General features: G+C 36.3%; 1 protein-coding gene across 1 annotated transcript in view; it reads right to left on the reverse strand.

Moving 5' to 3' along the window:
* The window catches only part of LOC107289643 (partitioning defective 3 homolog B), a 187,930-nt gene that overhangs the window by 159,026 nt on the left and 11,244 nt on the right, over positions 1-17,660 (reverse strand). Inside the window, exon 2 of the mRNA XM_015818469.1 lies at positions 564-649. The gene's annotated coding sequence lies outside the window, so the exon portion shown is untranslated. The remainder of the gene's footprint in view (positions 1-563; positions 650-17,660) is intronic.

The following is a 17,660-nucleotide window of genomic DNA, read 5'->3' on the forward strand; positions in this document are numbered from 1 at the left end:
TGGTTGATTCTTTCTTATACAATGGAATAGAAGTCACTCAAGTCTCAGGCATTATGTAAAGTTTTGGCACCTTGATTTTTCCCCTCAGCTTCCATCATGTTTACAAGTGTTCCCTTTTGTAGTTAAATGTGATTGTGCTGAAACAGTTGACAGTTTCTTATTTATGTTTATTTTATGTGTAATAGGAATTGTGGTCATTTTTTTTCTATTTTTTCCAAAACTCTTACCGTTCATGTCATACTAGATTACAATTACCACTTGGGATTTAACATAGGCTTCTCTTTCTTCATACAGCTGTTTTCAAAGAAATGAAAGTGTCAGTTCCTTACTCCGGATTTCCATCATGACATTGAACCCCAAGTTAGATGGCAATACAGAGGTTTTCATGACATCTTGAAATCCACCACATGCTAATATTTTTAAAGTACGAAATTACTATAGTCCTTTACCTTATAGATATGTTAAACTGATATATGTATAAATTTGTATTCTTAAAAGCAAAAATTTATAGACTTATTTGTGTTATAGAGAAAAAAATATAAATATAAATGGATTTTTTTTACCTGAAATTAAGTTTTGTTTTCTGAGATGTCAGTGTATCATTATGTGTAGTGAAATCCCAGGCTTCTGAAGATGATTGTGCTGAACACTAAAAGATACAAACAATACGCATTTTAAATCTATTATATCAACTGTATCATATTGAGGAATAAAGTTGTTAAAAAAAAAACCCAAAACAATGAAATACCACATTGTTCTAGACCAGGTCCTCCATATCTCTCTTATAATGATAGTTATAGAACTGCAAAACTGAACATTAACACTGATGTTCAGATATTTTACCCGATATTATTGTATTTCTCCTCATTCTTTGTAAGACAGCAAAAAAAACTAGAAAGGGAAAGTTACCCATTTATTTGCTCTTACAGACATTACTAAGCATGCATAGAAACATACCTAATGCACTTGTATGGGACAAAAGGATACATTTTGAAGAGATGCAATAGCACCAGAAATCATGTGTACTTGCTTAGGTTATGAAAATATTGTGGACTGCTTAGATGAGTGATGATTAATATCCAAAACTACAGCTAATCATTAAGAAAGGTATAAAAGTAATTCAAGTGATATGAAAAATTTATCGTATCTAGAAAGAAAAGTCTTAAGGAATTTCTCCATATAGTCATTAGTATTCCACAATAAATCAGTATGATTAAAAGGTAATACTATATAAATTAAGAAAATGGGAAGTGGACTGGACACATTTCACCTAATTCATATTTCGTTTGACTGTCAATTATATGTCCTCATCTGGCTTAAATTCTTACTATCCCTTTAGGAAAGAACAGCCTACTGAGATCCAAACCACAGATTGTCATATTTCCTCCTGAGCTCAGTTGTACATATAATAAGCAGAACTGCTAAGTTTATAACTAAGACCGTCATCCTACGAACCCAATACATTGAGTAAACTGGAGTATTATGCAAGGGAGATTCATTTATGTGATTACTGTTTCTCTGTATTAACACACTTGTTTTTATCACTTTAATTCCTCTTTTCTATCTTACTCTGAAATTAGACTTATATATTTTATTTTATGTTTTATTTTATTTTATTGATAAGATTGTAAGACTAATCCATCAATAAACTACTATCTAATTTATTATTTTTAATCATGAAAGTTACTTGTCAAGTTATTTGATGATCTGGAATCTTATCTTTTACCCATCATTGTTCTGTCTCACAATGAATGAAGTAGAAGACGCTAGCTAAAAGTAAGATTACTTATTTCTGCATAGTTAAGATTTCTCAGGCTCCTACATAACTATTTTAGCTTTTTAATAATTCCTTAATGATGTTTTAAGATCACTTTGAAACCTTTGATATATAAAACCTAATAAACTATTGAGGAAATATTCACCAGGAGAAAGGGATAGATGGAGAAAATGGTCTGAACTGGGATGGAAATGTTCTGCTTAAGCATATCATGACTTTGCATCTTGGGTACAGAAGAATTAGAGTTTGAAGGAAATAAATCACATACTCTTCTTACATTTCCTAGGGAGGTTTTAAAGGAAAATAAGACAATTATTCTGCTCTCTCTCCAAACCATTATCATAAAACAAGTAAGAGTTCAAATTTGCAATTAGGAAACTAAGAAAAGATATCAGAAATGTAGGGCATCAAAGGGCTAATCTCGCTTCTATCTGAACTTTCCCCAAATCTTCTTCCCATTGCAAGCCGTAAACAGGTTTAAAGCTATCCTGCCCTAGCTAGCTAGAGCTCTACACAGAAACAAATCTGTTAGACTTATATATAAATGTGTGTGTGTGTGTGTGTGTGTGTGTTTACATAAACACACATACACACATTATTGTGTTTCAAGTTCTCAATTTTGTAGCTCTAAAAAACAATTGCCTAGGATCAGTATTAAAGGGGGATAATAATCTAAAACCTTTCTCTCTTTTATGAGATGCTAAGGAAATATAATTCAGATTTTACTCTTGATCCTCCTTGCTCCAAATACTGGAACCACCATATACATAACAACTACCAAGCTCAGGTTTGATTGTAGAAGTATCTACAAATATGCAATATCAGGATGAGAAAATGCTGTTATTTCATAGAAAGAATATGTAATATGCTGTCTTTTTTATAAATATTAACCCAATTTTCAGTACAAATGTTAAATTTTAAGACAGTAACCTATTGCAATACAAAAACACTACAGAAATTTTTTCATTACAGCAACTTAAGTGTTGGGTTTTGATTCTTTGACAATGTTAAAAGAAACAAACCTGCTGCTGTATAATTTTCTCATTTGTGATCACTGCAGCTTTGACTGTGCAAATAATAAGTGTAACATGCTAAATTATCTGAGAAAGACGAATGCCATGAACAGAGATGATATATTTATTTTGAGTTTATTTAAATAATTGAAAAAAGTCCTGTGAAAAACAGGTCCTTCAATTTGAAACAAAGAAATATGAACTAGGTCTCACTAAAATATGATATAAAATGATTAAATTGGGAGAAAATACAATAGAAGGAAGTTTTCAGTTCCTCTGAACTTTTCTTTCTGTTTTTCTTGTAAATTCTACTGCCACCTGGTTTATTCAATTTAATTTAAGCCATATAAGAACAGAGATATGTAGGCATATACAATATATATATATATTTAATAGTATTATGTCAAAATCAAATTTATCAAAGTACAAAGTACAAGTTCTACATAAGTAGAACTTTTCAACATCTAAAGGAGAAATTGTATTGGGTTATGTATAACAAAAGGTACATAAGATTTGCCCACATCTTTACATTTTGGAGGTTGGTAGGAGGTTGCATTCGATGGCATGTAGAACCCTTCAAGTTCCATCATTTTATGATATTCATTTATTATCTGCATTACTGCATTCTGGGCCAAATATAGTTCCTGAACCATTTTCAAGGCTACCTGATACACTGTGTGGCAATAACCAACACTAACGTTCCCCGTTATGGTCCAATCTATCTCAGGACTGTCTCTTCCAAGTATGGGTGCATGTAATTTATCAGATTAAAATGGAACCTTGCAGGATCCCTTGGAAAAATCAAGCAAGTCTCCCAATTGTATGATAATAGCTAGTAATGTATGAGTAAAACTACTATAAAGTGATGCCTCCTGCCTGTCTTCACCTCTTTAAGGATTCCAAAAGTGTGAAAAAACCCCTGAGACATCAAGGAATATAAAGAGGCTTAATGTTCCCTGATTTCTCTACCTATCTTGATCATTCATCTGACAACCAAGACAAACTACATTCCAAATCCAGGTCAGACATAGAAGCATCAACTGGCCCTTTCTTCTTCCCCCCTTTGTTTGATGAGAACTATTGGAATGACTATTTTTGCCATTTCTTCTTGACTGACCTCTGCCTTATCAAAAGCTAGCCTTGCCTTGCCTCAGGATATTCTATTCTATTCTATTCTATTCGTTCTCTTTGCTCGAAGTTCAGTCTCATTGCCTTTTTAAAATACTGTCAAATATTTCATCTTTACTATTATTATTATAGTTTGTTATACAGTCAGCCAGATTTTTAGACTAGATTTGGCATTTTTATCGACCTATCGAGTCCTTCCAAGGACCTGGGATATTCCACATGTGGAATATTATTATTATTTATTAAATTTATTTGCCACCCATCTGGTCCTGAGGCAACTCTGAATGGCTTACAAACATTAAAACAAGAAACATTAAAAAGATAAAACAGTAGTAACAATACTCGTAATTGTAATAAAATGTATAATCAAAAGATTTTTTTTAAAAAGGGGAGAAGAAGCACAAAGAATACAGGGGAGGGGGGGTCTTATCTCAATCTACTAACCACCTCCAGAATGATACCGCCCTGTTGGACCGCCAGGCCTAATGGCAGAGACAGGTCTTCAGGCCCCTAACTGAAGGTCAGGAGGGTTGATGCAGGGGATATGGTATTCCAAAGGGTAGGAGCTACATACATGTCAGTTCTGCCCAGAAAAGTTGATGATCTTCAAATGGCTGGAGATTGTACACCATAACTAGTGATCAGAGCAAATTCTGGAAAAGATGGATATCCCTGGGCCATATCTTTGTAAATGCATATGGTCTTACTATAATGGAATAATTAATCTCTCTATGGAATATAATGACATTATATTTAACATCCTAATTTACCAGCTGAAAATTCAATAAATGCATCAGGCAAAAGCAGATATTCTTTATCAAACCCTGGATGGGAGGAAATACATCTCTTCTGGACTTGAAAGTTCAGCAATAGTTCAGTTGAGTAAACATCAATCATGTTACCTTTCTGGACCATTTACAAGGCTTGGGATGAAAAGCACTATTTGGTACTTTTGGCCTTCCACAGATTATCAATTATTTGCAGGGAAGAGAGGCCAGTCCAGTAAGGACTGATAGAGTTCAGTCCCCTCAACCTTATTTTTCCACCAATTACATAAAACCTGTAATCTGAGAATAATCTGAGATAGATTCTTCCTCTGTTCAGGAGCAGGTATCATCAATATGCCAACAATCCCCATTTACACACTGCTACCCAGGGAAGGCCAGAGATATCATTAATATCTTGGCCTAGTATCTGGACGCTATGAAAAGCTGGATGGAATGAAAGAGTGAATGTCAATCCCAATAAGACATAGTTCCTAATTATCCAAAAAACCACCCTTTTGTCTGATTTTCATTTTAGAGGAGTTTTATTTTCCCAAATGGGCAAATCTGCAATTTGGGACTCATTCTGAACTCATGGCTACTGCTAGATTTGCTGATAGAGACCATGGCTAATTGGACCTTTAGCCATATTCATTTCACAGATCCTTTGCCACAACTGGATTAAATTGATACCACTATTTTATGTTGATTTTATTTCATTGTGATATAGTAATTATTTTACAGTTGTATATTTGCCATGTCTTACTGCATTTGTAGATTGTCATGTATCATTTAGATTCAGTGGTATGTAAGCATCAATCAAACTGTCATATATATAAAACCACTCACTCCGAGCAATTCTAGGTAACACACAAAAATAAGGAGAGAATATGAAATCAAGCCAAGGAACAAAGAACAAATATTAACCCTGAGGGAAAAAAATCACATTTGTCCAACACAATTGCATCTTAAAATGTCACTGCTCACTCTAGACCAAAGCCTAAAAAGAGTCGGTTTATTCATCTAAAGGGGAGCACGGTGGCGGCCATTTGAATCTGTGGGTGGATACTATTCCAGAGGGCAGATCCCATTCTTAGGACCATCAGATGGGTCTACATGCACTGCTTTGCCTTCAGCTCTGATGGGAAATTCTTCCTCAAACATCTGTGCACTTGCAAAGCTGGGCAGTCTGGAGCTAACAAGAATGTTTTCCTCTTCTGCTCATATAGAGAAAGCAAACTTCTCCTACTACTCACCAGGTAACCAAAATGTACAGATCAATTGTATGTCTTCCTCATACTCCCTGACTCCAACCCCCTCATATTATACAATGTTGCCAAATTCTGCATTGCAACATACAAAATTTGCCAGGTACTAACTGCCAGCTAACCTCAACCAGGCTCAAAACAGCTCATGCTTAACTATTACATTGTTGCTTTTGCTTCCATTTATTAAGTTTTAAAGCTTGTGTTGCTGAATCTCCTTTTAGATAGCACCATACATTATATCTCACTATATTGTATTGAACAGCTGTATTTTAATTAAAATGTTAATTTTAGTTATCCCTATAGGTTTCCATAGACTTTAGTCTTATAACAGCTTATCACATTTTTTTTCTTCCGTTCAATCGAGTCGATTCTCAAAGACTCCCTGCAGTTTCCTTGGCAAGATTTTGGGAGTGATTTATCTGTGCCTATTTCCTAGGCCAGGGCTTTTCAACCTTTTCACCCATTGTACCACTTTTAGGATAGGGTAACATCCGAGTACCACCAGTCGCCTAGCAAGGTGTCAAAAACTTGATGACCCCCACCCAAAAGGAAAAAAGTGATATAAAGTACAGGTAGTCCTCGACTTACAACAGTTTGCTTAGTGACTGTTCGAAGTTACAATGGCACTGAAAAAAGTGCCCCCCAAGCCACAGCCAAGCAAGACACCTGCCTGCCCGTCCGGCGGTGCTCTTCCTCCTGTCCGAGGTTTTCATTGTTGTGAGCATTTTTGTTGAAAATTGGCAGCGGGGGTGGGGGGTGTTTGGTTTTTATCCCCCCCATCTGCTGGGTGGTTGCAGCAGGTTTTGGTCACTTCACATGACCCTGGGACACTGTGACCGTCATAAATATGAATCAGTGGCCAAGCATCTGAATGTAAATCACAAGACCCTGGAGATGCTGCAACATTCCAGCTGATCGGCGCTTCTTCTGGGCTCAGCAGAAGTGCCAGGATCAGTGCTGAGCTTCAGCTGGAGCCTCGCACTGATCCTGGGGCTTCCGCTGAGCCCTGACAGCCCTGCAGCTCCAGCCATCTCTCGCTCAGGCTTGTGGGGTGCTGCCACCGGTTCAGCTCATTCCCCTCCCCTGCTACCACTTTTCTAGGATGGCCGAGTACCACCTGCCAGGTGCCAATGTACCACAGGTGGTACCTGTACCACTGGTTGAGAAGCCCTGTCCTAGGCCGACAGAGAGTGACTTGCCCAAGGTCACCCAGATGACTTTTGTGGCCTAAGGCACAAATAGAACTCACAGCCTCCTGGTTTCTAGCTTGATGACTTAAGCACTACACCAAACAGGCTCTCTTATCACATTTACTTTCCATTTTTTAACTCTACAATCACACTTTTTTATGCACAGATTGTTAAGTTGTAGTTAGTTCCAAAACTTCTGTGTTTTTGTTTTATGCTGGTCAGAGACCAAAATAAAGATATTATATTGTACTGTATTGAAATATATTTGATTCAATTAAAAATTGTGCACCATGAATCCCAATTTCAATGACAATTAGTCATAAAAGAACACTAGCAACATAACTTTTAAATTCTGAATTCAAACCTTGAAATATAATGGACAATGCTTTCATTTATGCACATCTAAACACTACTAAGTTCTCATGTCTGTTTGTGAGCTTCAACTGGCAAAAGGTGCCTCATAGGGTAACAATCAAAGTTATGTGATTTCTTGCTTAGCTGGTCCCAATAGTGGTAATTAAGAAAGAAGTAGAGATTTAATAATGCATGACAGTGTGTATTATTATAAGTCTATTAATATTATTGTTAATAGTGCACTTTTACACGGATTGCTTTTAAGGGGGTCTTGCATAAAAAAACTGAAATTACTCATTTATCTAGATCAGGGGTTAATCAGACACTCTAAAATACTATGTTGAAAATAAATGTTGCTGTTTTTTGTTAGTTGAAGAAGGTTGTCCTAAAATATCCCATTTTCAGAAGTGAGTGGTTGGAAAGATCTATCAAGAGATAAAAATATTTCTGCAGTATTTCTTTATTATTTCTCCCTAAACTGGTAGAAGGGCCAACTCAGAAGATTATGATGTTGTTTGAACCTTTATAGACCTCAAGGATGTCATGGTTCCGACAGATGAAACCCTTCAAAAGAACTTTGAGGCATTGTTCTCCTTAAATAATCTTTTATTCGGGAAACAAAGTATTAGCACTACATAGTTGAACCCAAAAACTAAATTCCCCTCCCCTGGATACAAAGTGACAAAATACAATTCCCACTCCCAATATACAGTCATAAATCACATTCCCCAATTAGCTTGAAGCGCAGACTTTCTCCCCAGCTCTCCAGCCCACCAAAACGTTATCAGCTCTGGACCCAGTTTGTCCTTGGATTCCCACGGCAGAGTTATTATTATTATTATGACTAACTGAACTCTCATTCCAATCTCCCCTCCCAGCACCAACCAATTCTAAAAGCATAAAGAAAATGGCTGCATTTTCATCTGTTGTCAAAGCAAGAACATCCGATGTTAGCAGCGTTGACAAAGGACTTTTATTTCAGAGCCCATCTAATGGGGAGGGAACTAATCATGAACATCATATCTTACCAATTGTCCAATATTTTCACTGCATAGTACAAGTACCTTGAAAGCCATCAGAAATAGGGAAACTTGACTAATCATTCCTGTTTACAGAGTTTTGTACCTGCTGGCTGCTATTGTCATCACTGTTATCTCATTTGGGGCTTTTGGTTTTTGTGGGTGTATATGTGTGTGCGAGAGAGAGGGGACTCAGGGTCATTTTTATCTTCAGGAACATCTTGAAGACAGCACTTGTAAAACTGATTGGGTCAGACTAAAAATACATAGGACATCCAATGTCAACACAGTTTTGATGTATAGATAAGATAGAGATATGATACATCAAATAATAACTAGTATGCTTTTAAATTTAATGACAGACTTCAATGGATATTTAACACCATACTCTTTCTCTAATGAACTACATACTTGCAACATAAAATAATTATCTATACTTAGTTTACAAGTGACTACTTTTCCCTAATCTCACCCAAAGATAATAATCAACTAAGCGGAGCATAGAATAATTATTATCTGCTGTAGTACTTAAAATTATCCCTTGCTTTCCAATCATTTAAATTAATTCTGTCAGAAATTCAACTTCTAACAGTATTATGAGTCCTTCTATCAGCTGCAGCTATTATTGGATATTACAGCATCCAAGCCAGAGAGCCCCCTAGAATTAGAACCCAAGAACTGTATGCATCTAAATCCCCAGCATGGGGCTGGTTCATGTTAAAGTACCTGGCAACATGACACCTTCAGGCCCTTTTTTAAAAAAAATGTTTAATAAAATAATAAGTAGAAGCTAGCATGTTATAAACAGTCGTATTCAACCTTTTGGCTTGAGTCAAGAGGAATTGTCTCAGGCAACACATTATTTTCAAGTATGTTTCTGAGACTCATTCTCCAAAATTGAATAGGGATAACTGCTACTCACTCCTTTATTTGGAAGTGTGCCCTCTTTCCAGAGAATAAGAGCCAAGATTAGCTGAGATAGCATCTTGAGAGGTTTGAGGGATGATTAGGAACAATCTAGTTAGTTTAGATAAGGGGTCTTCAAACTTGGTCCTTTTATGACTTGTGGACTTCAACTCCCAGAATTCTTCAGCCAGGCACGCTGGCTGAGGAATTCTGGGAGTTGAAGTCCACAAGTCATAAAAGGGCCAAGTTTGAAGATCCCTCGTTTAGATAGATAGATCTATTTTATATATGTTTGATTTTCCAGTGCAACCACAATAGCCATTTTATAAAAGTGACCATAACATGTCCTCAAAATTCTAGATGTGCCTATTACTCAAAAGGGCCTCTGCTACTGAAGGAAGCTTGGAACAACAAAGAAAGACTGAAGAATTAAGGCAACTGCTATCCGTGTTACGTATCAGCACGTATGCTGCTGTTGCTGCTGCTGCTGCTGATGATGATTTTTTTATGGTGAATTGCAACCCCCAAATTCTAATGCACAAAAGGTAACATTTCTCTACAGGTGGTACTGTATATATAAAAGCCCACAATACCATTGGATTAATTCATAGTTATGCACTCCCAAAATTTTTATGAAGGTTGCAGCTATTCTCCCCCTTCCTCCCTGGATAACTACTGCCAGAATACATACCGGATGTGACTGAATTTTGACTATAAAAAAAATGGGAGCATCAATTTTCATTAGTAGTGCAAATAGTTCTCTCCCTGACCCTTTAATTTTCTGCCAGTCAGAAGAATATTATCTACAGTATCATACTGAAGGGTAGGATAAAATTATATTAATGTATTTTGAAACTGCATTGACTTCAACAGCAGAAATAAGCATAAACTTAAATCTTCCATGCTGACAACAATACTGCAAATCTGGTTGAATTATGCCCTTTATTTCAATACATTTTATCTATCCTATATATGAATCTGTCCAATTTTATTTTGTTTATAAACTTATGTAAATCAATTATTCCAAATTGATATGTTAAGAAAAAGTTGGAAATTTTAATTACTATTGAAACAGTATTATTTCTAAGAAATTTGCATGAATTTATAATAAAGGTTTAAATGTCCATGTATGTATTTGCATGTCCATGCATGCACATAATAGCAATAAATAATCTTTGGTAAGATATGATATTAATTTAGTGTGATATTCAATGAAATCAGTACTGAAGGACTGAATTACATTTTGAATAAATAAACTGATGAACCATTTGACAAAATGATGACCTAACCTATAATGAAACAAATGATTATTAAAGGTAACACATAATGAGAAAAGCAGAATATGCTAGCATTTGTAAGAAATGAAATCATGATTTAAACACTCACTGGATAAAAACACAGCACAACTACAAAACAACTCAATAATGATTAAAATATTATACAATACATCCTTCTCATAACCATAAAGTTATAATTTTCTGAGACAATTAATATGAAAGCTACTGCTAATATCCCTAAATTGTAATTAATTCAGAGAAAATTAATGTTATGTATCCCACAGCAGATTTCATTTTGCATTAGGAAATATGCTTTCTGACACCAGTGTCTTCTTTGAGATTACAAATAATGGATGTAGCGCTGTAAAGCAATGCAAACATGATTAAATAGACAAGTAAAGGTGAAAAACAAATTAGTGTAAGGGTGTGGCAAAAACCTAGTGAAACAAGCAAAAACGATCAAATCTCTGATGTTTGGAAATAGATGAAATGTTACATACTCAGACTTTCATATCTGTAACAGCATTTTATTTTGTTCTCCTCTTTCTCCAATCCTCTGCAGTATATTTGAAAAATATATTGGAGACTGCCAAAGAAAGGAATGCACTCCTCTTCCCCCCCCTTATTTTTATCAAAGAAATAACAATATCAGGTAAAATATTTCCCAGCTTGGGGCCTTACAGAAGTGTGGACTTCAACTCTTAGAATTCCCCAATCAAGTTAGCCATGGCTAAGAACCTTTGGAGTTGCGATTCAGACATTCACATTGATGAAGGCTATAATCGGTGAAGGTGCACTGGTATCTTCACTCAAAAAGAAGCAATATATGTACACGTCCCAGTTTTTTTCACATTCAACTTGTGATCCTTGTTTAAAGTGAAAAAACATTAATTACAACAATATAAGGTAAGTTATGACTGTCATTTTTAAAAGCTCAAAAGCTGATGCTAAGAAATTGCAAAGTCAACCCAAAGATAACTCATAACTGGCATTTAACTTCCATTACTACTTTAGTAGGAGTACAGCCATGTTAGTCTATGATGGCAAAAGATCAGGAGTGTATTGTGAGCTCATAAAAGCTTAAGCCTTTTAGCTGGAAAAGGTGATAACAGACTCCTATATATTACTTTTGGTATTCCTTACACCAACATGTATTTTAACCATATGCCAGCAAAAAATTTCAGTAATCAACAACAGTATAAAAGAATAATGTAAGTGAATCTATTAATCACTTGTACAGATGTCTGCTTAAAGATTATTTATATATTAAATTTATACAACTCCCAACTCATTTTGCAAACCGACTCTTTTGATTAGTGTCAAAATAGTGAACAAGGCTTCAAAAACGGAATATCCCTTTTGTAGTTTCTGAATTGCAATTTGGAATATGACAGTGAAGAGCAACCTCTCTGAATCTCTTTTTGAATCAAAACTGAGAAAAATCAACACTGCCATTTTCCATCTTTTTGAAGTAGGAAATGCAGCAAAACAATCATGCAAGTCGGTTTATTCTGGCTTTTTAAAAGATCCAGCTACTCACCTATGTTAAATTTAGGGGTTTCCTTTTTCAGAAATGTTTCGAGGAAAACTGTATGGGCCTACCCATGTAGACCTCAAGAATCAAGACTGACACAAAAGCAAAAAAGAAAATCAGATACTAATTCTAATTATTACTGGGAATTTTTCAATAGTAATTCTTGTAAAAAATATATAATGGGACAGCATCTTCCTGGAGACTCAAATGGCTCCAACATTTTTAGCATTTCACAAGGCACTGAAACCCTGGTTCTTTCCCCAGGCATGTGGGTCAAGTGGTTGAGTGCTATTGTTAATGTGCTAGTGTGTGTGTGTGTAGTTATATGTTGCAGGTTTTTCTGTGCTTTTAATTCTTGTAAGTCACTTGTATGAGAAGGGTAACTATTAAAACAAACATTTTTTTAAAAAAAAAATCTGTTCAATCATGTCTGATTCTTGAACAGACATGGACAGTCCCTACAGTTTTCTTGGCAAATTTTTTTAGAAGTGGTTTGCCACTGCCTCCTTTCTAGGATGAGGCAAAGTGACTGGTCCAAAGTCACCCAGCTGGCTTCCTGCCCAAGCTGGGACTAGAATTTATGGTCTTCTGCTTGATATCTTAACCACTACATCAAACTGGCTCTCTAAAACAAATATACAAACAAACAAACAAACAAACAAATAAAGCCACATGGTCCCACTAAGAAATAGTTATTTTCAAGGTAAAGATTCTACACTATAAAATAGATCATATAAAAAGATGATTGCCACATAAATTGTGTGCATAAAAATGACAAATAAATAACCATGTCTTTATGTAAAGCTAAACTTTTTAAAGCTAGACTGCTTATGCTAGTGGCTCTCAACCTGTGGTCCACAGACCACTGGGGGGGCCGCGATGTTGTCATAGGAGGTCCACGAAGCCTTAAAGAAATGTTATGATTTAAATCTTGAGTTAAGTCTTGGGGTCCGTGGTCATGGTCCGTGGCTACAAAAGGTATATAAAGGGGGTCCGTGGTGAAGAAACGTTTGAGAACCACTGGCTTATCTGATAAGGCTCCACATTTTCAGTCTATTGTACATATTGCCATCTTAAAGGTGGTGTCTAAACTTAATGTTGCAAATGTGACTAATTCTGAAAATTTATACAGTTCCAGACTCAAGCAAGCAAGCTGAAAGTGGCTGAATATTTAAGAACATTGTTAATAAGATGTTTGTCCAAATATTAATGTTATTTTAATGTTCAACTTCTTTTAATTAAGAACTTAAAAGAAGGTCACATAAACAACTTTTACAACAGTTGGTGACTCAGTTATCAAAAACTGTATCAGGATTTCCTAAATGTGATTGCATGAAAATGTTGTTGGTTGCTGTTAATTTAAATTCAACTATCTACTCGGTGAATTCCTCCTTGGGGAATTCACTGCCATCTCAAGACTTTTTCACAACTCACATAGGCCAAACATAGGTCAGCCATAAAAAGCAGTTAAATGTGACTCGCTGTCAAGATTAAATATATGTTCCATTGTTTGTCACAAATAACATTTTAGCATCTATAAACTGAATGAAGTATTTGGTTTCACTTTCCTATTTATAAAATTATTATCCAGCAAAGCCGATTATCTGAGTAGAAATAAGATGGCAAAATCTTTGAATTTTTAAAAAGCTGTTTTCAAGCTCGCAAATGAAATATATTGTAATCAATATGGTAATTCTCTATAATTGCCAGGGCATTGCAGGGAGTTAAGTATAATTTTATTTATATTCAAAAAGTTATCCAAATAGCACTTAGATCATATTGAAAACATACAGGTGCATGGGGCATTGGCTTTGATTCTAAGTATCCTTTTGGTGATTTAAATGCTTTTAATCCAGTGAATATTTCACCTAATAAATGGGAATATTTTTTTTTCATTCCCCTTCTAAGATTCATCATGCAATTCTCACTCTTTTCACAAATATTTTCCCAACTCTCTAGGGCCAGTTTTGGGAGTTTTACATAAACCTGCCCCATGCCTTTTAACAGCAGGAGTAGCTGCATTCAAACATTGCTACTCTTGAACCAGTATGAAAATTATAGTTATTCTGAATGAAGAACACAAATTATATGATTATGATTCTGCTCAAAATATCAACACTGAATGGTCTATTTTCTAATCTTATCTTACTTGTGAAAAAATTTATAATCTGAAATAAGTATCTGGAAAGAGGAGATGCTTCACTCATCCACCACAACTGGCAAGCTACATATTATAGTACATCAAATCCAGATTTTTTAAAAAATACTCTGGTCACTGTTCATATTTGCTCTTATTTCTTCTTTTGATTATTTCTAATTTACTGGATAATTAATATTTACTTTATATTCAGTACTCTTAAAGTTAAAAATAAAATAATAAATCTACAATTTTCAAATACTCCCATGACATGAACACAATGTTTAAACATTATCTTTAAACAAAGAAGCAAAAATACCCATCCAGATCTTTTATACTCAATATTGTCACAGGATAGGAAGATATAATATAATAAAGGGCACTGTTTTAGGTAGTGTTGTATTTACTTAATGATCACATTAAGAAATGGATGACATATTCATATTATTAACCAAAGTCAAGGAAAATTGGAACAATGCATATTCAGTTTATCTCTTGCACATATCCTATGACTCTACATCAGAGTTAAGAAATTTGGCAGTTTTATTAATTACACTATAATAAGGGCTCTTGTAATCAGGGTTTTCTAACCACCTTTAATCTCTGGATTCAATTTTTATTTAATTTTAACTAGCACTAACAAGGACACTATTACTGATAACATCATCAGAGTACAGGAACCTCTGGAGCATGAAAACTGGGAAAAGACATAGCTTAGGTCAAGTATGGGTTTGGAAGGCTGATCTTTTCAAATTAGATGATATTTCTGCAGGAAATATTTTCTCAGGTTCACCCACAGAAAACAAGGTATACTGTATATCAGGGAGCCTCTAAACCAGGGGTGTCAAACTCGCCACATCACGTGATGTGTCACAACGTATTGTGACTTTTTTCTCCTTGCCGGAGCTGGGGTGGGCGCGGCTTCCACATGACGCATCTGGCCCGCGACCCAGCAATTTGACACCCCTGCTCTAAACTGTGAGGGCTTGCCTTTTCCAATGTATTTCCAGATATGTATGTTATTTAATCTAGTTCAGCAGTGTGAGTTTGTAATAAAAAAAGATGCATATGCTGATGATCGAGTTCCATATGATTTTTGTTTGCAGTACTCTGCATTATTTTTCACAAACTGATACATATCTATAGCCTATTAATCAGATTAAAGTACACCACTTCTGAGTGCTAAATATTCCTAAACAGATGTTTTTTTCTCAGCAGTGTACTAGCTGGGCTCTAGGTATGCACAAAACAGAAAATACATTTTATTTTCATGTAGAAACCCTCACATTCTGGAAGTTCTGCTGAACTATTTCGAACCAGACACAGTTTGGCCCAAATAAAACTTCGTCTGCTACCTCTACTCAGTTGCCACCATGAATGTCCTAGTGCAGCACATCCCCTTGGCCTACCTGCTCCCAGTGCCTTCCCTGTCTCTCCTCAGCTACTTCTGAGGGCCTCTGCACTTGTTCCTTATTGCAGTAGTCTCTGCAGAAGGGAACCAGCTCCCAGTGTGGCACTTTTTATCTATTTTTTATCATATCTAACCAATCCATCTGCTTCTTTGTTATTTCAGTGCATTCCTGTCCCTCCTTGGCTTCCTCTTAATTACTGCCTATGATGTCTCAGTGGGGCAAATCTCACTGGTTTTACCATTCTGATCTTTTCAGCAACTTCCATTTTCTCTCTTCCCTGACTCCCCTCAGTCATAATATCTGCACCTGCGATTGCTAAGCAAGTATCTTGTCCCAGACATTTTCCCTCTCTTTCCTCCCTTTTGAACCTTTTCTAGCCATAGCAAACACCTCCCAGACCATATCTGAGAAACAGTTGTGTTTCTTTCTATATTCAAAAAAAATTGTAAAACTTGCATTTTTTGGTTTGGGCACAGACCATTCAAAACCTATGTGTTCCATCCATAGAATGGCTTATAATATTCCATACATCCCTATTAAGTTCAATATTTTACTTTCTGTTCTGCTACAAAAGGGGGATTTAAAAGTATCTCTTTGCCACATATTTATGTCCTTCTGGGATTGGAGAGATTGAAACAGCGTTTGAAAAGAAAAGGCATTAATACACTGGAAACATTAGTGATCTATATGGTTCATATCCTGATGATATTGAAAATGCACTGAAAACCTGGCCACTTTCCCAGGCCTTGAGATAGAGCAGTGATGGCAAATCTTTTAGAGACTGAGTGCCCAAAAACTGGCTCCACCCCGTTCCACCCCCTGCCCCCACCCCCGCTCCATCCCCCATCCCACCTGCCCACAGGGCCACTCATCGCCTCCAGGGCCCGCCGCAGATCGCCCAGGCAGCCCAGCAGCGCTATGGCAGCCACACCCTCTGCCTGCGCCCTGCAGCATCAACTGTGCATGATGGAGTGTTAGGGCAGAGTCTTGTCTACACTGCCTGGCTGCCATGTCCTTGGCTGCGCTGCTTCATGTGGGCCACGCTCAGGGGCGACTCTCCTTCAGGGGGGCTGCTGGAGAGGAGGGGGTTGCGGGGGGAGGTGAGGCTGGAGCAACGGCACGTGTGCCCACAGAGAGGGCTCCGAGTGCCACCTCTGGCACCCGTGCCATAGGTTCGCCACCACTGAGATAGAGGATGGTGAGTCCCTGAGAGATTTTGTGGTATTTTATATGAATTTTCTCTTTTTGGACACACGTCATTTGTTCCTTTATTGTTCTGGTTTTTTTAATTATGCAAAACATCCAAAGTTGTTGGAAGTCAAGCATTCTTAAAATCTATGTAAATAGTCTTTCATAATTTTATGCCCAACATGCATAAACTAATTTGAAATTACTAACAAAATTAAGAAACCTTCCTTTAAAGAAAAATGGAGGAGGTTGTTTATACATTTCCTTAAACAAAGAGCATCACATTTGACATTAATATTTATAAATGCAATGAGAATCAGATTGCAAATTATTAATATGGCCTTTGGTTTTAATTGCATAGTGGTCTACCACCATAACTGAACAGATATGAACAGAAAAATACATCTAATCTGATCCAAGCACACCATTAAAAAAGGTATTCATTAATAAGCCTATGTAAACTGTAAAGTTTCCCAAAACTTTATAGAAAGCAGGTACCGTATTTATCGGCGTATAACACGCACTTTTCCCCCCTGAAAATAGGGGGCAAATGATGTGTGCGTGTTATACGCCGATATACGGCCAGCCCGGGTAAATTCGGCCATATTCTTCAATACGGGCCGGCCCCAGCAGTTCCCCTCTCCTCTTTGTGTGTGTGTGTGTGTTTGTCTCTCTCTCTCTCAATTCTCCCCC

The sequence above is a fragment of the Protobothrops mucrosquamatus genome, unplaced genomic scaffold, assembly GCF_001527695.2.
Source record: "Protobothrops mucrosquamatus isolate PMUCROS unplaced genomic scaffold, P.Mucros_1.0 scaffold_9, whole genome shotgun sequence".
In the NCBI taxonomy this organism is placed as follows: Eukaryota; Metazoa; Chordata; class Lepidosauria; order Squamata; family Viperidae; genus Protobothrops; species Protobothrops mucrosquamatus.